This window comes from Nesoenas mayeri (genome assembly GCF_963082525.1).
Source record: "Nesoenas mayeri genome assembly, chromosome: 3".
Taxonomy (NCBI): domain Eukaryota; kingdom Metazoa; phylum Chordata; class Aves; order Columbiformes; family Columbidae; genus Nesoenas; species Nesoenas mayeri.
The window spans coordinates 29971206-29995677 of record NC_137544.1 but is presented as its reverse complement, the minus strand read 5'-3'; positions in this window follow the sequence as shown (position 1 = coordinate 29995677).

Below are 24472 nucleotides of genomic sequence, written 5' to 3'. Positions count from 1 at the left end.
TATGTGTCCATAGACCATTACTAACTCTTCTTTTAGCTGACTTCCCATAAAAATACATGAAATTTAATTCTGAGAAAAAGTTGAGGCCTTCACCAAAACACAAAGGGGAGTAGGCCTGCCAGAAGTCTTATGTTTAAATCCTAGCACATTCTGAATTTATTATTTTCACATTTTAAGATTTTGGATCAAACTTTCTTGTGTAAAGCCAATGCTATAGTGCTTTTTGAGTTAGGTAAAACATGGAGTAGAATTCATGATTTGGTGACCATATGCAAATTGTAGAAGACTTTCTAAAGTATATTTTATGGCTTGATTTCATGTCAAGGAAAATGTCAATGTTCTCTGCATGTAAAAGTTCCTCTAGGCAGAGCTTACTGCTAGGAATGAATGATGAAATTAACAGTGATAATATCTGAAGAGCACATTAGAATGAAGTAGAATAGACAGGTAAGTGTATATAAGAAAATGGCAAATTTGAGTAAAGCAATGAATGTCTGAAGATGGAAGTGCTTTCTGAAGAAGGAATGTTTACTCTGGAAATTATTATTTTATGATACAGTCTTATTACATGATATCTTTTTCAAATGCAAACTATATAAATATAGATATAAAACATCAAACTAATGCTTCTAGCCTGATAAAAAAGTTAAACAGTTTACTGAAAGAGAATAATGTAATAATTAGGTTAAAGAATAGCTTTAAACAAGAATAATAATATGTTGTATATTTCTGACAATCAAAAGAAGATTTTTAAGTGTTTCCCTATAATATAGATATTTGTATACCAAGTAGTATTTTCTGTACTAAGTGGATATTACCAGGAGACAAAAAAAGAATTTAAAAATGAAACTCAAAATTAAGCTTTCCTTTTGTGTCTTTTCTTGTTTTTGTAAGTAGATACAGTCTTAAAAAAATAAATGTTGGTCAGTTCTTTAGAATATATGGATTATGATTAGGTTTTAGTTTGCATTACCTTCCTCTATATTTGTTCCTTGTTTTGGCAAGAAACGTTATTCAAGCACTGCTTGAATAGCCTTGATTCTGTGTTTAGGATACTCAATAAATTTATTTTATGTGGCGACTTTGTCATGTGAGAATTCCAGCTATTTTAAACCCCATTCTCTTCAAAACTTTCCTATATATTTGCACTATAGAGAAAAGTATCACCTTGGATCACAGCACCCAGCTATTAATTCTTACACTCTATTACACTGCAGATGGTTTAAGGCGAAGGGCTCAATTCTTTGCTGCAGTGAGTCACTTAGTAGGTTAAGCAAACAAATCTCTATAGTAAACAGCTTCCCAGCTTCTGAAATAACAAAAGCTTTTCCTCCTTTTTTCTCTATAACAAGGTTTCAATTTCTTATTCTAAATGCTGAACTGATGAAACATTTTACTTCATTAGTCATTTATGTTCCTACAGAGCTCTCCTTGTATTGTTATTGCTTGATTTCACAAGTCCTTTTCTGAAAAGCCATGAACAGGAGAAGTTGCTAGGGAAGGAGTGAGAACAGTCTCTATATTTAGTCTCACAATCTCTCAGCACTGTTTGAAACAACAGCGGATTTTAGTGGCCATTATAATGGGCATTTTTCATCCATATTTGTCTTATACTCTCTATGTGCTCCCTTCTCAGATATGCCCATTATGTGTGGTGCAGTCAGAAGCATGACAATGGTGGTGAGCACATTTTACACAACTGAAACAGCTTCTCAACAATAGTTTGCTTGAAAAACATATATTTCTCACTGGTATGGCAGAGATAATGGACTTGGAGCAGTCTGTGTGACTGAGTAGCTGCTTACTTTGTAAACTTTTGTATTTTGCACCCTTCAATCTATGCTGCATCTATAAGGCCATCTTTGACTCTGAAAAGTACTTAGAAAGATTAGTTATGAGGTTAAAAACCAGTACGATATTCCTCCTGTAGTGTGATATTCTTCCCTCATGTAGTTGCAGAGATTGAACAGTCAGTTATCTGTTGTGTGTCAGAACGGAAGTGTGGAAGTGGAAACTCAACATTTTTAACTAAAACCCATAACTTTCTGGTATTTGTTAACATCTCTGTGTCTATAATACAACTCTACCTTCGTAATCGTATTTGTCAATGTTGCACAAGGATGCAGAATTATGACCCTATTAGACATGAATCTGAACACCTCTCTCAGGGTCAGGGGAAACTGAATAAAATTAATACTGCTGAAATAATATTTAGTATTTTTTATAAACCCTTAAACTGCTTTTTTTGTAGAGGAACAACCTTTTCAAAGTACTCTGTCATACATGCCAGCTTGTGATGGCTTCTTAGATAACAGTGTATTTGATATATGAAGTATATTAACAAGTTTTTTATATATATATATATTTATGTATTTTTTTTTCTCCAGCTTTTTTCTTTGTAAAGCTGTTTGAGAGCTCACACAGCCAGAGATGTGTGTATTATGAGCTGAGTTCTACTTCTTTGATTAAGCAGATAGTTCCATCCATTTCACTTGCACAGTTCCTGAAGTATAATGTAATGAAACCACAACATTTGCACTGCTGTGTACTATATTTGCACTTCCAATTTTAAATGTATTTTTCTATTACTACTAGGAGATATTGCAAATTGAAAATTTGTCACTCAGGTTATCAAACATGTCAGTCTCTCATCAAACATATCAGTCTCCCATAATCATACCCCTTTTCTTTGCTTTCTGGGCCCTTTTCTCTTTGATTTGGTAGTGTAGCTCATGTTCCATTCTATTACAGATTTAATTTAATGTAAATTCATTAGGAGTGAAAAATATTGTCATCTGAAATTTGTATTCAGGAAATATTTTATTGTCATTGAACATAAGAAATCAAATTTATGCAAATTTTGAGCCCTTGCTGATGAAGGACTTCATAACAATTGATCAAGTGCCTGTCTTTGAGGACCTTCATGAAATTCCAACTCAGAGGGTAATTCACAAATAAGCAAATCCAGAAGTTTAGGTATCTCAAAACAGATTAAATGAAAAAAATGATACTGTTACTATATTTAAGAGATTGATCAATACATTATTAATTGTAGCTATACATGAGATCTTCACTTTAAAATGTCACCAGAGACAATTTGAGTATTTTTTTAAATAAAGTATTAATTTAATAAACAGCAGGAACATTGTTGTGATTAACAAAGAGTAAGAATAAATGAGTATAATAAATCCTCAGTTTGCTTTAAACTGGCCTTGACTTGGAGGACTGGCATCTGAGCTTCAGCACACACATGTATTTTAAAAATCTTTATGAAGAACACAATGCAACTTTACTTGCTACTTTTTATTTCCTCTGCCAGTCTGATGCTGGGCCCTGGTAGGCATGGCAAAGAAATAAAAAACAGAACTGATTTTCAAGGATAAATGTGAAATAAGAATGGTAATACATTTGGTAGTAGCTGCATAAAACAAACATAAATTGGTACAAGAATAAAGCAATGTGAATTTCCACTTAAATAGGGTAAAGTAGAATAATAGAATTGTAGAATCATAGAATTGTTTAGGTTGGAAAAGACATTTAAGATCATCACGTCCAAGAATTTACCTAACACTTTCAAGTCCATGAATAAACCATGTCCCTAAGCATCACTTCTACACGTCTTTTAAACACCTCCATGGGTGGTAAATCAACCACTTCCCTGGGCAGCCTGTTCCAATGCCTGACAATCCTTTCAGTGAAGAAACTTTTCCCAATACCCGATATAAACTTCCCCTGGTGCAACCTGAGGCCGTTTTCTCTTGTCCTATCACTTGTTTTTTTGGGAAAAGAGACTGGCACCCACCTCCCTACCACCTCCTTTCAAGTAGTTGTAGAGAGTGATAAGGTCTCCCCTGAGCTTCCTTTTCTTCAGACTAAACAAGCCCAGTTCTCTTAGCCCCCTTCACCAGCTTCGTTGCTCTTATTTGGATGCTGTCCAGCACCCCAATGTCTTTCTTGTAGTGATGAGCCCAAAACTGAACACCGTATTCAAGGTGCAGCCTCATCACTGCTAAGGAGGACAATCACTTCCCTAGTCTTGCTGGCCACACCAGGATGCTGTTGGCCTTCTTGGTCACCTGGGCACACTGCTGGCTCAAGTTCAGCTTGCTGTCAACCAGCACCCCAGGTCTTTTTCTGCCAGGCAGATTTCCAACCACTCTTCCCTGAGCCTGGGGTTTTTTGTGACACAAATGCAGGACCTGGCACCTGGCCTTGTGGAACCTCATACAATTGACCTCAACCCATCAATCCACCCAGTCCAGATCCCTCTGCAGAGCCTCAGACAGATCAACACTCCCACCCATCTCAGCGTCATGCACAAACTTACTGAGGGTGCACTCAATGCCCTCATCCAGGTAATTAATAAAGAGGTGAAATAGAACTGGCCCCAGTAATGAGCCCTGGGGAACCTTACTTCTGATTGACCACCAATTGGATTTTTAACTCTGCTTACCACATGTCTTTGAGCCTGGGCATCCATCCAGTTTTTTACCCAGTGAAGAGTGTGCCTGTCCAAGCAGTGAGCTGCCAGTTTCTCCAGGAAAATGCTGTGGGAAACAGCATCAAAGGCTTTACTGAAGTCTAGGTAGACAACATCCACAGCCTTTCCCTCATCCACTAAGCTGCTCACCTTGTCGTAGAAGGAGATCAGGTTGGTCAAGCAAAGCCTGCCTTTCATAAACCCATGCTGACTGGGCCTGATCACCTGGTTGTCATGTACATGCTGTATGATGACACTCAAGATTATTTACTCCATAACCTTCCCAGTACTGATATCAGGGAAGGCTATTTTCTGTAATAATATACAATATGCAAAATATACCTGTTCTATATTTTTTTTAGTATAATTTTCCATACCTCTTAACATAAAACACTTGAATTTTAACACCCCTAACTCCTATTAATATACTGAGGAAAGGTAGAACCTATGACCCGATGAACCAACTTTGTAAGTATGTATGTGCATGTGTCTGTGTAACAAACGGAACGGACACGGAGGAAAAACAATAAAAATAGTTTCTCATAAAGGAATTGCATTTCTTTACTGGTAGATAACATCAAAAAATATTAGTTGAATGCCAGCTTGGACTTGTCTGTCTTTCTTCTTAAGTTTAAAGTCCATTCTGCCTAACATTTCTTAACAATTAATTGCAAGAAATTCAAGGCGTTATGTATGAATAAATTATACAAGAATGAAATAGTATTTGTAGGATACATTACTTGTTTTGGTAGCACATCAGCAAACATGAATATGTATTATATGATTTTATACTCCCCTCTTTTAATTTGTCATGAGGAAAAACAAACATTGCACCTACAAGGCATTTGAGCTCCCTCTTCTTTTCATCTTTTCTTCCTTTTTTTTTTTTTTTTTTTTTGTTTAAAGGTTCCTCACAAGTGTAAAGATCAAACCTCTTCTGCAAGAATAATATGATAAAATACATTAATTCCTTTTTATACAGTCAAAAATTCTGGGAAGACCAAACATTTGAAAGCTTTTCTACAGAGCAAAATGCAGAAACTTCACCTTGTTTTAAGAAATACTGATTTATATCCACTGCATAGTGTATGTTCACTTGTATTTTGGCTTCTCAAGAAGCCAGAATGCCCGTAATATAGTAATTTCTTTTTCTTTTGTTTTGTTTTGTTTTGTTTTTTTGGGAGAGGGATGAGAATCGCTATCTAAAAAATCTGAACAGAAGGATTTTTGTTTGAGTGTTTATTTTCTAGAAGAATTTAAAAGAAAGAAAGAGGGAAAGAACATTAGGACTGTATAGGAGTCAGTGAGTTAGTAAGCTACTGAACAAAGAACTCTAATTCCCCTCCCTTTTAAGTTTCTTCTATGCATTAATTTGTCACTCTAGTTTGGTTTTCAGAAATATGCATTTTATTTACTAACGATTCATTCCTTTTCACAAGCCGGTACAAAATGTGTCATGCCAAAAGGCAGCATTTTCTGAGTGATTTAGAATTTAACTCCTTGTTAATCCCTTGTTTAACTCCCTCTGTCAATCCCTTTTTTCTGTTATGACTTCCATAAAAGCATTTCTTGGATCCAGCCAATCTCCTAAATAGCAGATTTAGGACCTGATTAGATTCCCATTACCTTTCAGTAGAATTTTGACACTTATTTGAGATGAGAGCAGGACTAGGTCTGCAATCCTGTGGTAATCATGATTTCAGGTCTTAAAAAACACCTTTCTATTGAGTGTTATGGTCGTCAGTGTTTTGGAGTCATTTCATAATTAGCTTCTTAATTTCTTAAAAGCCAGCCTTTAAAAGATATACGGTAGTATTTAGAAAACCACAATTAACTTTTGGGTATAAAGCTGTTTCCATCAAGTCTTGCTGAATTTGCTGAATTATAGATTGAAGCAATAACTGGATCCCAAAGCACTGAATGTAGAATACACTAGTGAAGCAAAACCCCACAGAATTTTGCATTTGGGTATTTGTATACTTATATACTGCCTTCTCAAAGTCTCTGCAAATAGGACATGCACTTTTGTAATAAGAAAAGTTGTCTACATATATTTTTATAGATGTCTTAAATAGAAAATCCATTGAATTGACATTGGCAATGGCATTTTTTTTATCTTCAAACATCTTGAACATGATACCAGTGTTGGAATTCAAATTTTTAGGAGCACAAAATTGTGTGAAACATATTATTAGCATATGACTTTATGGAAAAGTTGCAAAGGACACCCTATACTGTCATACCAAGTCACCTTTACAAACACACCCTTAAAATAAGCTATTGGTAGAGTAAGTTGCATTACAACCAGAACAATGAGAAAACTATACTTATTTTAGTGCCAACGTATTTTTACTTACAGTACTTAGGCTAACCCGGGGCTTGGGCAGCTCTTTGAGCATAGCGTATCCATCCAAAGCCAAATTCATTATTCCCTTTCCTGACATTATGTTCTCTTGGTATCAAAACACATCTTCACAAGCCAAATGACTGTGGCTTCTTGGGATTTAGAAGTACAATTATAGTGAAAGTAAAGTAAACACTGTTTCAATTACGATCATCAGAGAAATATGTGGGAGGTTTTGCAGTGCTGTTATAATTAAAATTTTGTCAAAGTTAGCTTTGTTATTCCTTGTTATCAGAGGATTATAACTCTACAGCGAACACTGAGAAATTTCTGAACAAGCTTTCTTTTGATTCATAAACAATTTACTTCTCAAGTAAACAAATAAAACCATACCCACTTAGTTATTTGATGTACAAATGGCTTGGAAAAAGAAATTTGAGACTTTTTACCCTGAAAATATACTTCCTTGAAGAGAGACAGAGGGAAAGGCAAAGTCCTTTTCATATAAGAACTTTGGAAAATAGCTGGAAAATTATTGTTGGAGTGTATTTTGCACCTTTTTTGGGACAAAAACCATCATGTCCTGCCTAAAGCAATAGGAGATATAATTTAATATCCATCCTGTCTCCGCCGTGACCTTTTTTTGAAGATGGACACTATGTGTGAGAGTGCAATGGAAGTTTGTCCAGCTTGTGAAGTTTCTGGACTACGGATGGGCAGACTCAAGGCTCTTGAAGTAGGCCAGTCATCCAGATTGGAAAGAGGGAATCCTGGAAAGGACCTCTGAGAGAGTGCCAGTGCCTCAGTGGTCTAACTGGTATACATTAAATTGTTACTTGCATTGCTGGGGTAAGAAAATGAAGAGTGTAATCATTACTGTGATACAGTTGCAGCACCCATAAAGTTTGTATAACTACTTTGGTGTTATTCTGATATCACTGAAAGCAGATGGTGGCCATTTGCTTTTCACACTTTTCCTTAAAGCGATAAGATTTAAATTAGTCCTTAGACTATAGGCGGCTTTGTGTGTTTACTCAATGTATTTAGTCAGATTCAGAAATATTTTGGTAACAAGTTAAGTGTCCTGTCATGATGAATTCATTTTATATGCATAGCAAAAGAACTGATCTGACTGAACTAATTTTGTATTAATGCTGCTCCCACATGTATCTCTTTAGATGTTCTGCTTTAATCAAAGATTAATTAGGAGCTAGTAGACACTTTTTTATGACATTGTTTTGGGATTTCAAATTGCAATCATCCTTGGGGTCACTTTGGGCCATATTTATGGCTTTGTGCTGAGTGCTCTACCAGAGATAAATGGAACTCTTACCGTTATTAACTACTGTGGTAATATCTATCAATATGACTAAACAATATATTTTACTTTTAAAATCATTTTGACAGGCAGAGGATGAAAGGGTGAACAGAGGTGGAAGCACCTATGTGGTGCAGAATGGGCTTCTAAGTCCAAAATTCAGAAATTTAAAATCATCACTCAGATGCTCTCTAGTTCTAAACAGGTTATGTGCTGTTCTCTTTTCCCTAGAAGGGAGAGGTTTTTATGGCACTTAACTATATGCTCCTAATCTTATGCCAAACTGAATAGCTGGATGTTAAATTTTGAGCACCAGGGCGTTTACCTCTACCCTGTCCACAAAGCAGGATTCCCACTGCCTATTCTGCCTGTGAGGCAGGGGCTGGGATCCATGCCTCTGTTTGCCAGCTGAAGAAATGAGAAATAATCCAGACTTGCTCTCTTTCTACAAAAATTAATTGTTTAATTACTTCATGGCAAATGGAGCACATTTAGTTGAGAAAATTAAAAGTATATTGATGATCCGGTCAAATGTGTGCCTGAATCTTGTGCATACATCTTGAGTTAGTTTTTTATTGATCTGGTACCACATCTAGTCTTGCCTAGTAGCAAAGAAAAAACAATCAAGTCCAACTAAAAGTTTGCCAAATTTCCTTTTATTATCCCTTATTTTTACTGATTGATGCCAGGATTAGCTGATTGAAAGTTAGCTCAGGCATGTCTGCGAGGGCTCCACCTTGCGCCTTTGTTTGTAAAGAATACTGAAACACAGTTAGTTGTTTCACAGAAATCGGAACAGGTAGAGGAACTTGGCAAGAAACACTCTTTCTCATCCACATTTTCTGCAGATTAAAAACTCTGTGTTCAGTGAATTAAGTTTTATAGGTCACAGTTTTAGATGCCATCATACAGAGTACTTAGCTGTAAGCTGCTAACAACTTAGTTGTAAGTTCCTAAGTAACTTTCACTGTTTTTATATGTATATATACATATGTACACATACTTCAAGATTACTCTAGAAGTTATGCTAGTGTACAAAAAAAGCTTAAGATCCTTGTAAATCTGTTAATGTTTGTTCAGCACTTTAGGAAATGGCAGAAACAGAGCCTAGAGCGAAAAGTTCTTGTTCAGTACCCAATGCAAATGGACATTTTGCTTCTGCGGCACAATAACTCAGCCAGTTTACTATGAGTTTTGAAAATGAAATTCTGAAATATACTAACACTGCAAGCTTTTATTTGATTTTCCTTTATTGTCTCCTTCTAGAAATTATAATTAGCTGCCTCTCTAGAGGCAGAAGAGCTAAAATATATTTGACTTGGTTGATGAGATGTAAACTCACTTCAAATATGGAAATAATATACTGTGATATAGATCAGGAGAAAAAGCACCCTAATATACTTGGTTTTGTATGTGTGGGGCTACCTCACACAGGTCTAATTTAGAGTCATTCATCAGTGTTTCAGCCTGCTGTATGCAGACAACAGAAACTTACTCATGTTTTACTGAAAATAATAATTTAAAAATTATGAAAATATGTTTATATGTTTATATATGTTTATAAAATAAATTTTTATAATACTGGAGGTTGTCTGTGAGACATACAACTCAACCATTTCCATAGACTAGGAGACTCATCGAGGCTCAAGTTTATCAGCAGGGAAGCCATACAACTCAATTTCAGAAGTGGGACTCTCATCCTTTACTACAGTCCTCATCCAACAATGTATAAGGATCAGTAATGGACAATGATTCTGCATGTCGTTAAGTGAAAGACCCAAAGAGTTTGCCTAAACATAGATGTCTAGTGTTGTTTGAGATGCCACTGGGTACCTTCCTGGCTTCCAGCTGCTGCACCCAAAGAGCACAGGCCCTCATAGGTCCTATGTTGCATTTTGCAGTCCAGCAGAAGCAATGTGTATATTCAAGGGCATTTTAATGGCATGAAACATCCATCTTTAGGTAACTGAACATTAGTCCAAGATGCAAGATTCAGTCTGAGATAAAGTAATGTATATGTAAGTACCCGTGTGGTAGCGGGTAGTCATATGGGTTAGTTAACTAATCTCTTCCATTCCAGACAGTAGACTGTGAAGGACAGTTTGGCTCACTATAAAAGTGATCCTAAAGTAAACACCACATTACTGCTTAGCTTGCTTTCGTGAATATATCAACTGCATTTACTGGAACTCCTTTGTCTACAACATAAGCCTTGCCATCCATATGTCTGTAGACACTTTGATGCAGACACCTAAATATAAATGTTTTAATCTTGAACTGTATCGTGCTCTAGATATTTACTCGTAAATGTTAACAGCTGAGCTCGTCACCGCAGAGTCTTTTACAGTGAATGGAATTTTTAGATCCATTTTAGAATTTGGCCTTTGATTAGATGGAGTCCATGCCAGCAGTACCTATTTCTCTTATTTTACTGTAAAGGGACCTTGGGGTGACTAGCTCAGCTGTTAATATCTACTAGTTCCTGAAATTCACCATGTTAGTGGTTCACCCAATGTCTTTATCTTTAGGATTGCTAACAGTCTTAAATTTAATGACATTCTCAAATGTATTAGTACACTAGAAAGTAGAATATGAAAAGTTAAAATATTTTTTTCTTGCCACAGAATTTACAAGTCCAGAAGGAGCTACTGGCTGCTTGCATGTTTCTGACGTCTAGTGTTTTTCTTACTTCAAAAATGACCTACAGATATTTTTACCAGATTTTAACATTTGATGTTAACCAATTAAAAGAGCTTGTCAAAATAATACTAGCATCTAACCTTCCCCACAAAAGTAACAGAACCAAAAATACTCTACTTACAATATTTCCAACTGAAATTTCATCTTCTTTTTAAAAAAGCAAGCCCCACAAAAAATGTGTGGAAATTGACAAGACTTTTTAAAAACTCAGTTTCCAGTTCTTTAGCAAAAATAATGACAATTCAAGGCAAAAATATGCCTTCTATGTAAAAAAAAAAAAAACACACCCTCAGATCTTTGTATTGATGTTAGTCTGAAGATATATGGTGCAATTTACTTTCCTGCCTTTTATTAAGTTGAAACACCAACTCCCATTATACTTGTCTGGGGTACTTCAGTATAGTAAAAAGTTTGAAAATAATGCTAGTCAGGAAGGAACTTTATTAGTGAGGAAATTTTACTATCTTAATGAATACCTGAAGTATATTGTATATTTTTGATTCATGGGTACTCTTAAAATAATATTACTTGAAATAATAAAGTAATGTTAGAGAGAGAGGATGAAATTAGGGATTCTATTGATGTGAGGCTATGACAGTTAGTATACCAGTGGCAAAAAAGTGCAAAACCTTTTCATTTCATTAACTATTAAAACATTTTCTTCTAGCACAAGAAACTGGAGAAAAAGATGAAAGATTTGTATTGCAGTGAGTGATATATAGAGCTCAGCTGAAGTATTTATGTGGCTTATTGAAATGTAATACTGTACTTCACATCACTACATGATCTTGCTTAGTTAAGATTTCTGTTCTTCCATTTCTACTAGTAGCAACTTACTGTCAATATGAATAAAAAAACAGTTTAGGCTAAAATATTTCAAATGGTACCCACCTTGTTTTTTATACACAGAATGGCTTTCTCACTGTATTTTTCTCACCTTGAGAGTCTCTTTGCATGCACAATTTATGTTACTTTTCAGAATCTTGCTGCATCAGGCAACCCTGTGATTTCTCCAGCTGCTTGTCTGAAAATGGAGTCACCTAAAATAATTTGTTCACTGAAAAATTTAGTCTGTCATAGGTAAATATTATTTGATATTCTTCTTGTAGTGTTTGAGAATGCTCCCTATAATGTTATATTAATAAGGAAGTTCTGAGTGACTATGATTTGACAAAAGCATTTCTATAAAACTTTCAAAACATATAGCCTCAATTTTATTACATTTCCCTGCAGAGTTAGTAGTGAAAACATTTCAAAATTGTGGTATTATATCAGAGGCAGAATTGGAAGGCTTTTAGAAATAAACCAGTCTCATTTACTTGCCTAAGTAAGATGAAATGCAAAATATAAACTATATATTGTGACAAGCAATGTAGATTAGAAGAAATTATTTGGCATCTAAAGTGTCATTTAAAACACAGATGAGGATAGATTTTTAAAAACTACTGTAGGACAGAACTAGTGTGAATTGGCAGATCTCCATTGATTGCATTGGAACTTTGCCTATTACATTAGCTGAGGATCTGAGTTTATATGAGGTTTAACTTCACAGCATCCCTTAAATCACCAGGAATAAGATGACTTAGTGACTCAGTAAATCAAGGCAAGATCAAATAATTATTAAAAAATAAATGAGAACTGTTCTTTAGTGCAATACAATTTTATTTTGAATAGCATTTCATACAAATGCATCCCAAGATACTTTACAGAAAAAGCTATAAATAATACAATTATGCATTTAATAATAAATAGTAGATTAAAAGCTGTTAAGAGTGTTGGAGAAACAGTTTTATTTTAGGTTTAGAATAGAATGAAGCTTTTGTGGGATGAAATAGGGTAAGGATGCTAGCTTAATGACAGAGGAGGAAACAGCCCAAAATCTGAATGAAAGGACAAGGGGGAGAAAGAAGAACTTTCCTAGTTGAAGGATCTATATTTCTTAACCTTTTGGAAAGGAATCCAATTACCAGATTACAGACTGCTCAGAAAGTGGGAACATTTTCAGGCCTTCTGATCAGAGCTGTTCTGCCTTGCAGAATGAAGAGAGCATAGCCTGGGCAAATGTTATCATACTGAGCCTCCTGCAGAGCTGTATGAGGAGAACAGAGTTAGTGTCTTAGCCCCCTTTTCCCCTCCCCAAGTGAGAGAGTCTTTAAAAGAATGACCCTGGCATTTCTTTGGTTGGTTTACTGTTAAAAACATAGGAGGAGGGAGAAAGAGGTATCACTGGGGGAAAAGGGAAGCCTATCCTTAAAAGAATAGATCCTTTTGGCACAGAAAGAAAAGGATTTTCTGTTACACCTTTACTTACTGTTGACTTCTATCTTAGCATGGTGTTTTTTTCTAGAAGTTTTTCATGCTTCATGTCTCTACACTTGACTAAAAGCTGGTGATTCATTTACTGAGGGAAGAACCTAGAAGTTAGGAATTGCAACAACATTGCGGTGACCAAGTGACTGTGTATAGCTTTAAGCTAAAAATTATGTTCTTTATTGCTCACACATTTATCATTTCTAGTGTGCATTGATCTGTGTTTTAAGAAATTATTTTATTACACATATTTGAAGGACCATGTTTTTAGATATACTGCTCAACTCTCAGGATTGGTAGAGTTAAGAAATTAATTGTGCAAGAGTGATGTACTGCAAGGGAGCTCCTTGCAGTTGACTGGGAGTTGCAATGATAAAAAGGTGGCTAGGAGAGGATGAAGAGAAGGAAGTGAAGGAGTGTTCAGAAGGGAGTAGGAGGTTTCACTTAAATATGAGAATAAACTTCTCCATTGTGAGGGTGACAGAACACTGGAACAGGCTGCCCAGGGAGGTTGTGGAGTGTCCCTCTCTGGAGACATTCAAAACCTGTTTGGACGTGTTCCTCTGTAACTTGATCTAGGCGTTCCTGCTCCGGTGGGGGGATTGGACTACGTGATCTTTCAAGGTCCCTTCAATCCCTAACATTCTGTGATTCTGTGATTGTCTGTAGGGCTGTAGTATAGTTTGTTACCCGTTCCCATAAAGTATTGCCCATGTTCATAATAAAATAAGGAGACAAATGACTGCAGGAAATATGCAAAACTTTTGACTCCATACAACAACACCAATTGTATTCAGCTAAAAAAAAAAAAAATCCTTCTGTGACAAATCATGCATTTTTTTAGAAAACAATTGTAAGTTGTTTTTTTTTATTAATATACCTGGACACTCACCATGGACTGGTGAAAATAGGTCTTGTTTTAATTTCTGTCTTGAAGAAATAGACTCTCTGCTTGGAAATGTCCTGTGTACCAGGCCAGCTGTTGTGTAGGGTCATTGCTTCCTTCCTCCAAGGCATGCAGACTGTATAAAATAAAATAATTCTAGAAATTCTTACATATAGCACTCCAGAAGACTTTAGAGATAGTGGAAGTAAATAGATAAAAATACCAAAGAAAATTAGCCCTATATGATTAGTATGTAACAAATGTGAGTCCGTTATACTCAGATTTTGCCAATGTGCATACACATTGACTGTGTAAGTAACATACACTTTGCATATAGCCATATGCTACGGATAGATATGCTTCAGCTGTCATACTGAGCCTTTTCATTACAAACATATGATGGTTGGTGACCAATAGTGTCAAATATGTTGATTCAAAAATGTAAACTATTAAGCGTTTTCACTAAAAAGATATTTGCAATCATGTTATCTGAAAGCAAACATCTGTTTTAGGTAAGAATATAAAAGAAAGAGAGAACTTTAAAGAAGTATGCATAAATAATATTCCAATAAATTACTGGGGATCTCTACATCCACTTTGTTCCACACGAAAATTAATATGGCCCTGTTCTGTCCCAACAGATGGGATGAGAGGTGAGTTAACTCTGAACACGACACGCACCCTGGCTCAACAGATGAGACCAGGTGTGAGTTAACTCCAGGTAATTCTGTGCGGCAACATGAAGTGAATGACAGACAATAACTCCGGGGGTCCAGTTATGAATTTAATAAAAGCACATGGTGGTATACAAATCACAGCGATTAGTGACTTGGCAAAAGTATGTTATAGTAACACAAAACTTAGCAATACATTGACAGCAAAACCCTTCTAAAAATGGTGGATTGGCAACAATTAGTAACTGTAATGCAAAACTTAACAAGACTTTAGTAGCAGAACTCACAATGGTATTACTTTTATATGTTCAAGAAAAAGAGAGAGAGTGAGAGAAGGAAATCTAAAATATCAGAAAGAGAAAGGGAGAGAGAGAGAGAGAGAGAAAGATACCACTCCACAGGTACATCAGTCCTGCGATGACTTCTGGAGGTGGGGGACGTGTTGAAGATTTACACGCCGCCCACCCGTATCATACGCAATGTTGTTTTATAACCCAGTTCATTTACATGCGAGACAGGAGGAGGCGGTTCGTCTCCTCCCTCTGCTCACTCTTCATGCTAATTAGGAAGACTCTTCTGGAAATGGGTCTGGGGTCTTCAAACTAGGGGGACGCTTCACGGTACTGACCAGAAGTGAGTTGTCTTGCCCATCAGGGGTAGCTGTTGGTTCGTGGTTTTTTCTGGTAGCTGTTTGTCCGACAGATGGTTCATCTCTATCATCCCAATTAGGCCATGAGACCTTTTACAGCAACACTGTTAATTGTCCTTATCTTACAAGGTGTCTGCCTCCATAGCCATAAAACTTTGGGAAAGATAAGACGAGGTGGCATCTATCTTTTACTCCCGAAGTAACAAAAACCAGACGTTTAAGGCATAACAAGGTCCTTTGTTTTGCTATGGATGGGGTGTGTGCTTCAAGGTTGTCACAGGCCCTCACAAATTTAAAAATGTCCCTCAGCCCTATATTGAACAACTGGCACAGCTACTTTACAAATAAAAGTCTTCTGCTCACTTGCCTGCCCTTCAAAATCGTCTTCATGGCACTTCCTGTCTTCTTTATATTTATTTATATTTAAATTAAAATTTATTTTTAAATTAAGTTATACTAATATATCATTGAACAGAGTACTTTGGCAGGCCATGACAAAGGATTTTCTTGTTGCTTAGGCTCTCTAATGCAAAGTTTGTAATATTAATGCCTTCTTGTTATTTGGAATTATTTTTCTTCCTGAGAGTGCCAAAGGCAACAAAAGAAAAGTACACTTTTAATGTTAAAATGCTGCACAAAAGGATCTCACATGTAACTACAGTAACAAAAGCTCTTTTCCCTGTGGAAAAGACCTATTTTCCTTACCTGACAAACATCACTTCCATATACTTGTTATTCCTGCGTGTTCTAGTGATTAGTTGAGTGACTGTGAGAGCTATTTGCATCTTTCTTCACTGCTACAACATTGTTGCCTGGGGAGAGTTGGAAACCTTGGTTAATATTAATGAAATAATTTGGGACATGGAGCAGTGCACTAACTTCTGCTGCCTGGGCAGTAATATTACTCCTCATTAAAGCTTGTGGAAGTTCATCTCACATTCAATTACAGATGCCTAAAAACTGTTTTGCAGGCAATTTGTGATCCTTAGACAAGAGAAAATGGGGAGGAAAGGATCTGTTTCCCCCCGGGATTTGCCGCTCTCTTTGCATATAATACTGCCAACCATCTGGGAGATTTTGCTAAGTGACTTATTGGTCAGAGACATGTCATATTGAAAAATGATGAATGACTCTGGGCTTCTGCTCTAAGATCTAGCAGAAATAATGTGGTAGTCCCAAAGGAATATTGGAAGTTGTATCTATAACAGCTTCAGAAAAGCAGCTACATTTATAATGTTGTTCTAAATTCTAGATAAGTAAAAGCCCTGCTTTTTTTCATTTTTTCTTCTGAGAGCATAACATTTTGTATACTGTTAACCCTTTTGAATATAAATCTAATGAGGGTGCCTTTGTTCAACAGAAGTCTAAAGGGGATGGAAGTTCAGGAGGAAGAGAGGAAGCAGACAGATCATACACCACTTATGCCAGTAGCTTTTTTGTGCCTCACCTTGTATTCTAATAGGAGCTTTTTCTGTAATCAATAGAAAAATGCATGATTCATTTTTAAATACAACAGTTTAGAACCACCTTACAAGGCAAATTCTTGTGGTGAATAAAGAGGAGTCAACTAAAAGAAAACATGAACTATTTCAAAGTTGAATTTTAATTGTGTTTTGGCTGAGGTGCTTTATTTTTAAAAATCTGTAAAATTTGAAAACAGATTTTTTTTTTCCTAAATCTTTTTATTTCAACCTCATTGAAGACAACTCTTTCTATCATTTGCTGTCAGATTTTATGAGAAAACATTAGTTCACATTATAAAACATCATTTCATAGTCTCTTTTGGTACTGGATATATTTGTCAGTCTGAAACCAGAATCTATGTGCAGTTGAAAAAAATCACCACATGCATGGGAAAACAAAATTATAACATATTTTCTGGTATTAATGTAGTTTCTTTCTTTTTTTTTTTTTTTAAGAGGAAAAAGAGTTTAAACTCTATTTTCATGAAAAGACCTTAAAATAACATATGTTAAAACTCGGAAATATTAATCTAAATTCTGGACTGTAATTGATTTTTTTCTGTTGTAACAGGATATTGCAATACTACAATCTAACTTGGACCACCGAAATGTTCCCTGAGACAGGTGTTTTAGAAGCGAAATTTAAAATTTGAAATGATCATTCCATGAAACATACTTTACACATATTGTTTACCTAGCTTAGACTGAACTATCTTCTTTGGAGAGTAATCTTCACTGCTTGCAAGAGAAGAATTATTTCTACCTGAAATACTAAAAGAATTAAAGAATTTCTTTTGAAGTCTTCTGCATTGCAGATATATCAGCTGCGTTAACTGTTGACCCATGCTGTATTTTTTTTTAATTTGAAAAGGTATTTAATATTGTTGTCTTCCATAGTTCTTCGCTGTCATCTTTGTCCTATTTAATATTTAATGAATATTTAATGCTTTGTTATAGCATATAAATATAAGCATATATGTATTGGTCAAAGAGCACCTTCAGACAAAAGAAGCAGCTAAGGAACCATCTTTTCAGAGAGTGTAAACAGCTATAGCTCCAGTGATCTGCTTGACACCAGAAAAGCATTGGGCTTTCAGCATTAATGACTATTTTTGTCCAGTGTTGTTCACCTTGAAGACTGATGATGCATTTACTACTCCTAAAAGGCAAAGATGGAATTGCTTTGCACGGTTCAGTTCCTTTTTTAAGATTTCTCAAATGCTCATCAACTCTGAGGCCTCTCTCATGTACTTTAAGCTTCTTGTGTTGAATCTGATCATGATTTTATTTGCAGGTTTAGAAAACAGGTCAGAGATCTGGCATGTTCAGCATGCTAACAACAACCAGCTCCATACCCATGTCACCTGGCAAAATGCTCTAGTCTAAGTAGGTGTTTCTGCTTTGGTAATAATATTTTTTAATGTAAACAACAATTTTAAAAGGTTTTTGGATTTTTTTTTGTCTTCTAGAAGGGTTATTTTTTTTGCGTGTATACCATTACTTTTGGTCTTAAAGCATACATTTTTAACAGTTCATTTACAGTATGGCCTAACTGCTTATGATATTTAAAAAATAATTGCCTATTAGGTGAAGGTTTAAAAACAATATGCTGAGCACACAGAGTAATGATTTCAATGACATTTTGTGTGAAGTTTGAACAGAGAGGCTGAATACACACTTTCAATGGTTGGATTGAAATGACATAGTATAATGGCTCCAAAGGAGATGTTACAATCTGCCCAGTCAATGATCCATGAACAAAGAAGGATTTACTCAATTTGAAACCAATACCTTTGAACATGTTAAAAAATAAACAAACAAACTCTCCTATGCTCTGCTGATCCACACAGGAATTTCCTTCTTTACTCACAGGTAATGCACCTATCTTCTGCCTCATCCTTGTAGTTCTCTCTACTCTGGCCTTTGAAATGCTTGAAGGACTTAAAATGAGAAAATGTTAGATGCCTGTTCTTTACATGGTCAAACATAGATGTTAAACCTAAAATATGAATGTATCCAATATTTTTTTATACAACAATTAGTGTTTTAACTGCCTAATCATCCAAATCATTAGTACAGTTATAATAAAATTACGTAATGCATTATAGCTCTGGGTTTTGCTGTTTATCATGTGGAACTGGAACACATATGTAACTTGTACACTGTAAAGAACTGCATATATATATTTAGGAGGGAAAAATATGTAAAATACTTAACTTGAGACTAACCAAAATCACTTCTCTGGTATTTCCACAATGTCCACATGCAAAAATTATTTTAAAGAGAGCAAAGGCCAATTGGGGATATTTATTCATACGAATGTTAATAAAACATAATATAATCATCAGCAGAAATCTTATCTTCTTCATGAAGATACTTTATAATAAATACTATTATACAATAAAACATCCCAATACACAATATGAAAATATACATATTGAAATGCTAAGTAATATTGAGAAATACAAATAATTTCAAAATGAGATCTTTAAGGTCAGGTCAGGCTTTGAGTCCTAGGGTTGAACTAGATGATCTCTGGAGGTCCTTTCAAACCAAAATTGTTTCACTTGTCTATGATTTTACAATTCATAGGCGCTTGGAGGACAATGAACATATACAAAATTAATAAATGCGTAAGACACAGTACACTTACATGCAGAAAAAAACCCCACCAGTTATGGAATAGAGAATGCCAAGATCCTAATAATTTTGCTAATCCTTATGTTTCAGATTAAAAAAAAAAAAGAGCATATAAGTAGTTGTTAATATTTAAACCCCAACATATGAAGTTGCAATACAGTCACAGTACATAATTCTTCAGAAATATACCTACTTTCTTCTACTACATCTTAAAACTCCAGCCATGGTATACGGAGGTGTTACACAGGAAAAACTGAAGGGAGCATAAAAATTATTCCAACTCCTAACTTTCCTATGTCTATGCACTGGAATCTGAAGTCAAAATATACCATTACTCATTCCTGAACAGGTTGACAGTTTCAGTGAAGTGCTTGACTTAAAAAGAACTTCCCGTAGCTATGATGTTGGATTTTATATCTATAATACATAAAAAAGTGGAAAGGTAAGATCAATGCACCTAAGTGTTTGTTTAATTCAGATATAATAGTTGGGGGGAAAAAAAAGAGAATATTTATAAAAAATACATTATATCAAATACAGACTCTCTTTATAAGTAAAGAATCCCTGTTCATTTGGATTAAAGAGCTGTTCATTATTTTGAATTATTTATCCTTAAAAATTATTACTGTTTTTTCCTAAGTATGTAAAAATTCCACATAAATCCCAAATGCTACTTAAAATCTCAGCAAAAAGTGTGTTTTCAAATATAATCATACATTTTTCAAATATTAATGAAAAACAGCACTAGTGGTAAATTTCAAAGGGATTTACATTTTTTTGTCAACACCCCATTTAGTAAGTTCAATATAATTATTAGATAACATCTACTTGCATATGTTACTTTCATATGTAATTTTCATATGTAATTTTCATATGTTACTTTCATATGTTACTTTCATATGTAATTTTAAGTAGATCTGCCTATTGCAATATCTACATTAGGTTTTACTTTACAAAAAACCACACACACATGCACACAGAAACACTCATCCATCCATCCAGTCATCCATGAAAGAAATATTTATCAAGTATGAATCCATCAAAAATGATTATAGGAATGCTGCATTAAACTAAGCAAAAATAGCAGGTACATATTCTCTGCCCTAAATTCATCATTATTCTGTATTGAAAAAAAACCACAAACCAAAACAACCAATCTTTCTCAATCTAAACATCAATAAGAACCCAATATAACAAAGATAACATCTGATGCAATTTGTTATAAATCCAGTGAGTTCAAACGAATGCTTCTCCTTTGCACAAATTTAGCTGCTAGACTTGTGAGTCCTACTCTTCACTCACTTTATGGACTTAATATCCTTTTTTTGTTATTGTTTTTTATAGTACTTCAAATTGCTTAGCATGCAGTATTTTCTTTGTTTTCAAATTGAGCCTTGGGACCTCAGTACTCATACCTTTGTCTATTATTTTGGAGGTTCCGTTATGAAACTTTTCAGTTTCTTGTGAGATACAGTCTACCTACCCTAAAACACAATAGTATCTGTTGGTAGATACCTTCAAGAACCTCTTGTCATTTCTGTAAAAGAGATCAAGTTTCAGGTGCATCTTTTCCCCATACCTGATTCTAGATTTCTGTGAAATCTCAGTTTTGCTGCTTTTTGGTCTAGTTCTCTCCAACCCTGGTACCAGTCCTACATGCTTAGATTAATTTTGCATGCTTTAGAGCCAGGTAAAGACAAATCACTGCATTTCTGGATGTTGGTATTAAGTGTGAATAGCTCTTGATCTGGAAAGGGTATAACCATTACTTTCTGTTTCACTTAAATTTTATAATTCTAAGAAATGTGGGGATTTTTAGCACTACTGTTTGTGAGAAAATCTCTTCAACTGCTACAGACAAAAGTAAAGTTATCTTTCTAGTTTCCACACGTAGAAGTAGCCTTAAGAAAGAGGCTTCTTGAGGATCAGTACAATTAACTGTAAATGTACATGGTTACATAGTGGTATAGCTCTGCATGTATTAATTCACTAATAGGGTTAAGTAAGTGCTGTATAACTAGCAACAAAATAATTTTGCCCAGTAAATCAGGTGCCACACCCTTAGACTTTTCTGGGTCATTGAAAACTTATCAAATTGCTATATTCTTAAACCAAATAGTGCAACCAAATTGTAGAAATCTTGAAGAATTCACAGAAATTTCCTTCTCTTTGTTCCTTGTTATGGAGCAAGTTTGCTCATAGAAACATAGAACCATTTTGGTTGGAAAAGACCCTTAAGAACTAACACTTCCAACTCCACCACTAAACCACATCCGTAAGCACCACATCTACATGTCCTTTAAATACCCCCATGGATGATGACTCAAAGCACCTTTTCTCCCTGATGTGCATCTAGAATGAGCAGTGAAATGTGGTTTTAGATTAAATCAGTGTAATATTAATAAACAATGATGATAATGAAATACTGAAGCTAACTTTTACAGCAGTGAAAGATCATGAAGTTGCCTTCTACATATGTAGCTTGTTAAATTTTAAGTAAAAGTAAATTCAGACTCAAAACTGTCCAAGAGAAGTCTGAAATATAAAATGCTGGTTTAGAATGTAGTTAGCATTTAGTATTTACATAGAAAAGGCAGAAAAATATTCATAATTTTGTCAAATAATTTTTTTTCGCTCAAATGATATAATCCTTGAGGTGGAATAAGTACAGCGTTGCTTTGTAGTTACTTTTGCAACTTACATTATGGACTCTTTCAAAATGCCTTACATAAAAATATTATTTTGAGCAATTAATGTTCTATATGTATGCAAAAATGCATGCATACATGATAGTTATATATTGATCCTGTGTGAAAAAAGTGCTATTAAAGATAAAATTGGTGATATTTCATTTATATTGCTGCACACAGACTTGAAAATCCTTATAAGTACTCAGCAGATGCAATGGAGTTTTACAGAAAAGCCTGTAAATATTATACCAGCATGAACTTCAGTATGTTCTGAAAATAAGTTAGTGCATGGCTTTTTGTTTTTCTAGTTTCAGGTAAATGTACACCTTAAAACTTATACAGACTTTATTTTTTTTTTCCCATGTATTATAATTTAAGTAATGCAGGAATTCCACTATAGCAAGGTTTAAAATAACATTTTTTATTTTATGAAAAAAGCAATATGTCAAAATGATACCTCAAATGCTGTCTCACAGGGGTCATGACAGAACAACAGACAAAGGACAAGGTTTAGTTTGGGTTTCATAACGTTAATTGTGCTATAGTGCAGGAATACTTAGGATGCTTTAATAAAGGAATATTCCCCTAACAGACTTCTGATCAAAGCTTCAGAAAAGATGACACATTAAGATGGACAAGAAAATAAGAAATAGTGCCTCTGTATATATTTGCCGTAATAAGTCCATCTGTGCAGTTGAAGTTGATTTGCTGAATGAAATGTTTGGGACTGGGTACCTGACATCCACAGTATACACACATATATATATATATATATGTTTCAGCAGTCCTACTTATACAGCAGTCTGGCTACATAGACTGAACTCCTCTAAGAGGCTGGAGGTGCACTGCTAGAATATGTCATTTAGTTTAATCTGTAAAGAATCCATTCCATGTGTTTTAAGACTGCAGGGTGATATGGTCTTCCACCCCAGTAAGTGGCAAAGATTTGGACATTCAGTTCAAAAGCACTTTCCTCATTTAAAAACCTAGGGCAGACACAAACTCAGTGTGCTATGAATAGCATTCGGATTTCTGTATTAAATAATGCATTGTTTTGCCAGGTACAAAAGAATTAGGATGATTCTCTTTGACTACCTAGAAGTGACTCTTCACTATAGCCAAATCAACTTTGCTTGTTTGATCTTATACAAAAGGAAGCATTTTATACACTTACATGCCAGAGCTGTATATTTTAAGAGTGAGCAAGCTGTAGCTTAAAGTCCATTCTGATGATAAATAGTAATTAAAATGTCAATCTTTATTTATAGGCATAGAAACTCTGTCCTACTTTTATTATGGTCACTTCCCGTTTTTATAGGAGATCATGATATGTAAAGGCTATCTAAACTGTCCCAGTTTTCTATTGCTTCCTATCTGATTTTACTTTTCATAAAAATTAGCTGCAGTGATTGTTCATTATGTTTTTGCATTGCTACAGCAATGACTTGTCTTGTAGCAACTATTACACCAACTTATGTTCCACACTTTTCACACCCAGCAAGAACAAGTTGAGTATGGTGATGTAGCTTAGTCTAGTCACTGCGTATTTCCTGATTTGACCATTCAGCAATGAAAAGGAAGAACTAAAGAGGGACACAGTAGTCTTCATGTACCCAGTTTTCTTCTTCCCTGTGACTGAGGAGCCCATACACAATAGGGACACAGGAAAAATGTTGGAAAAATTATAGAGCTAAGTCTTTCTTTTATGCCTTTGCTGCTCTGAAGGAGATTTCCTTCACCAAATCAAACAAAAGAGCCAAAAGACCAAGGATGTATTTCATGACTGCAGAAGGAAATGACATAAGGCATGCCACTTTTTGACTATCAAGATCTGTTCCCTGTGCCGCTGAGGTCAGGGTGACTATTCTGTTGTGTGGTGACTTCTGATATTCTGAAATTTGCTTTTGTTCTCCACTAGAAGGAAAAAGGAAGTCTTTGTGCAGTACAATATTAAATTGATGTTCAGGACAAATCCAGGGCCTTCCATTTGTTTGTACCCTAGCCATCAGACATGAGTCTTCTTATTTCTCTCTTTCCACTGACATTCTACATTACATGTGAAACATTTCCCAGGAAAAGGTACATCTCTGGGAAATGCACTAGAGGTGTTAAAGTTGCCATTCATCACAGGTGTTCTGGAGGATTCTGATGTTTGCTTCATTAAGGGAAAATAAACATTTCTGGACATTTTGGGAGCGTCTTCTTTCTTGTCAAGCCAAACCCAAGCAGATAAAGGATATGTGGCAAAGAAGAATGGATTAATATTTTACACATACGAAATGGCTTTATTTGTCTGTATTAAGTGTCATTTTTGAAGT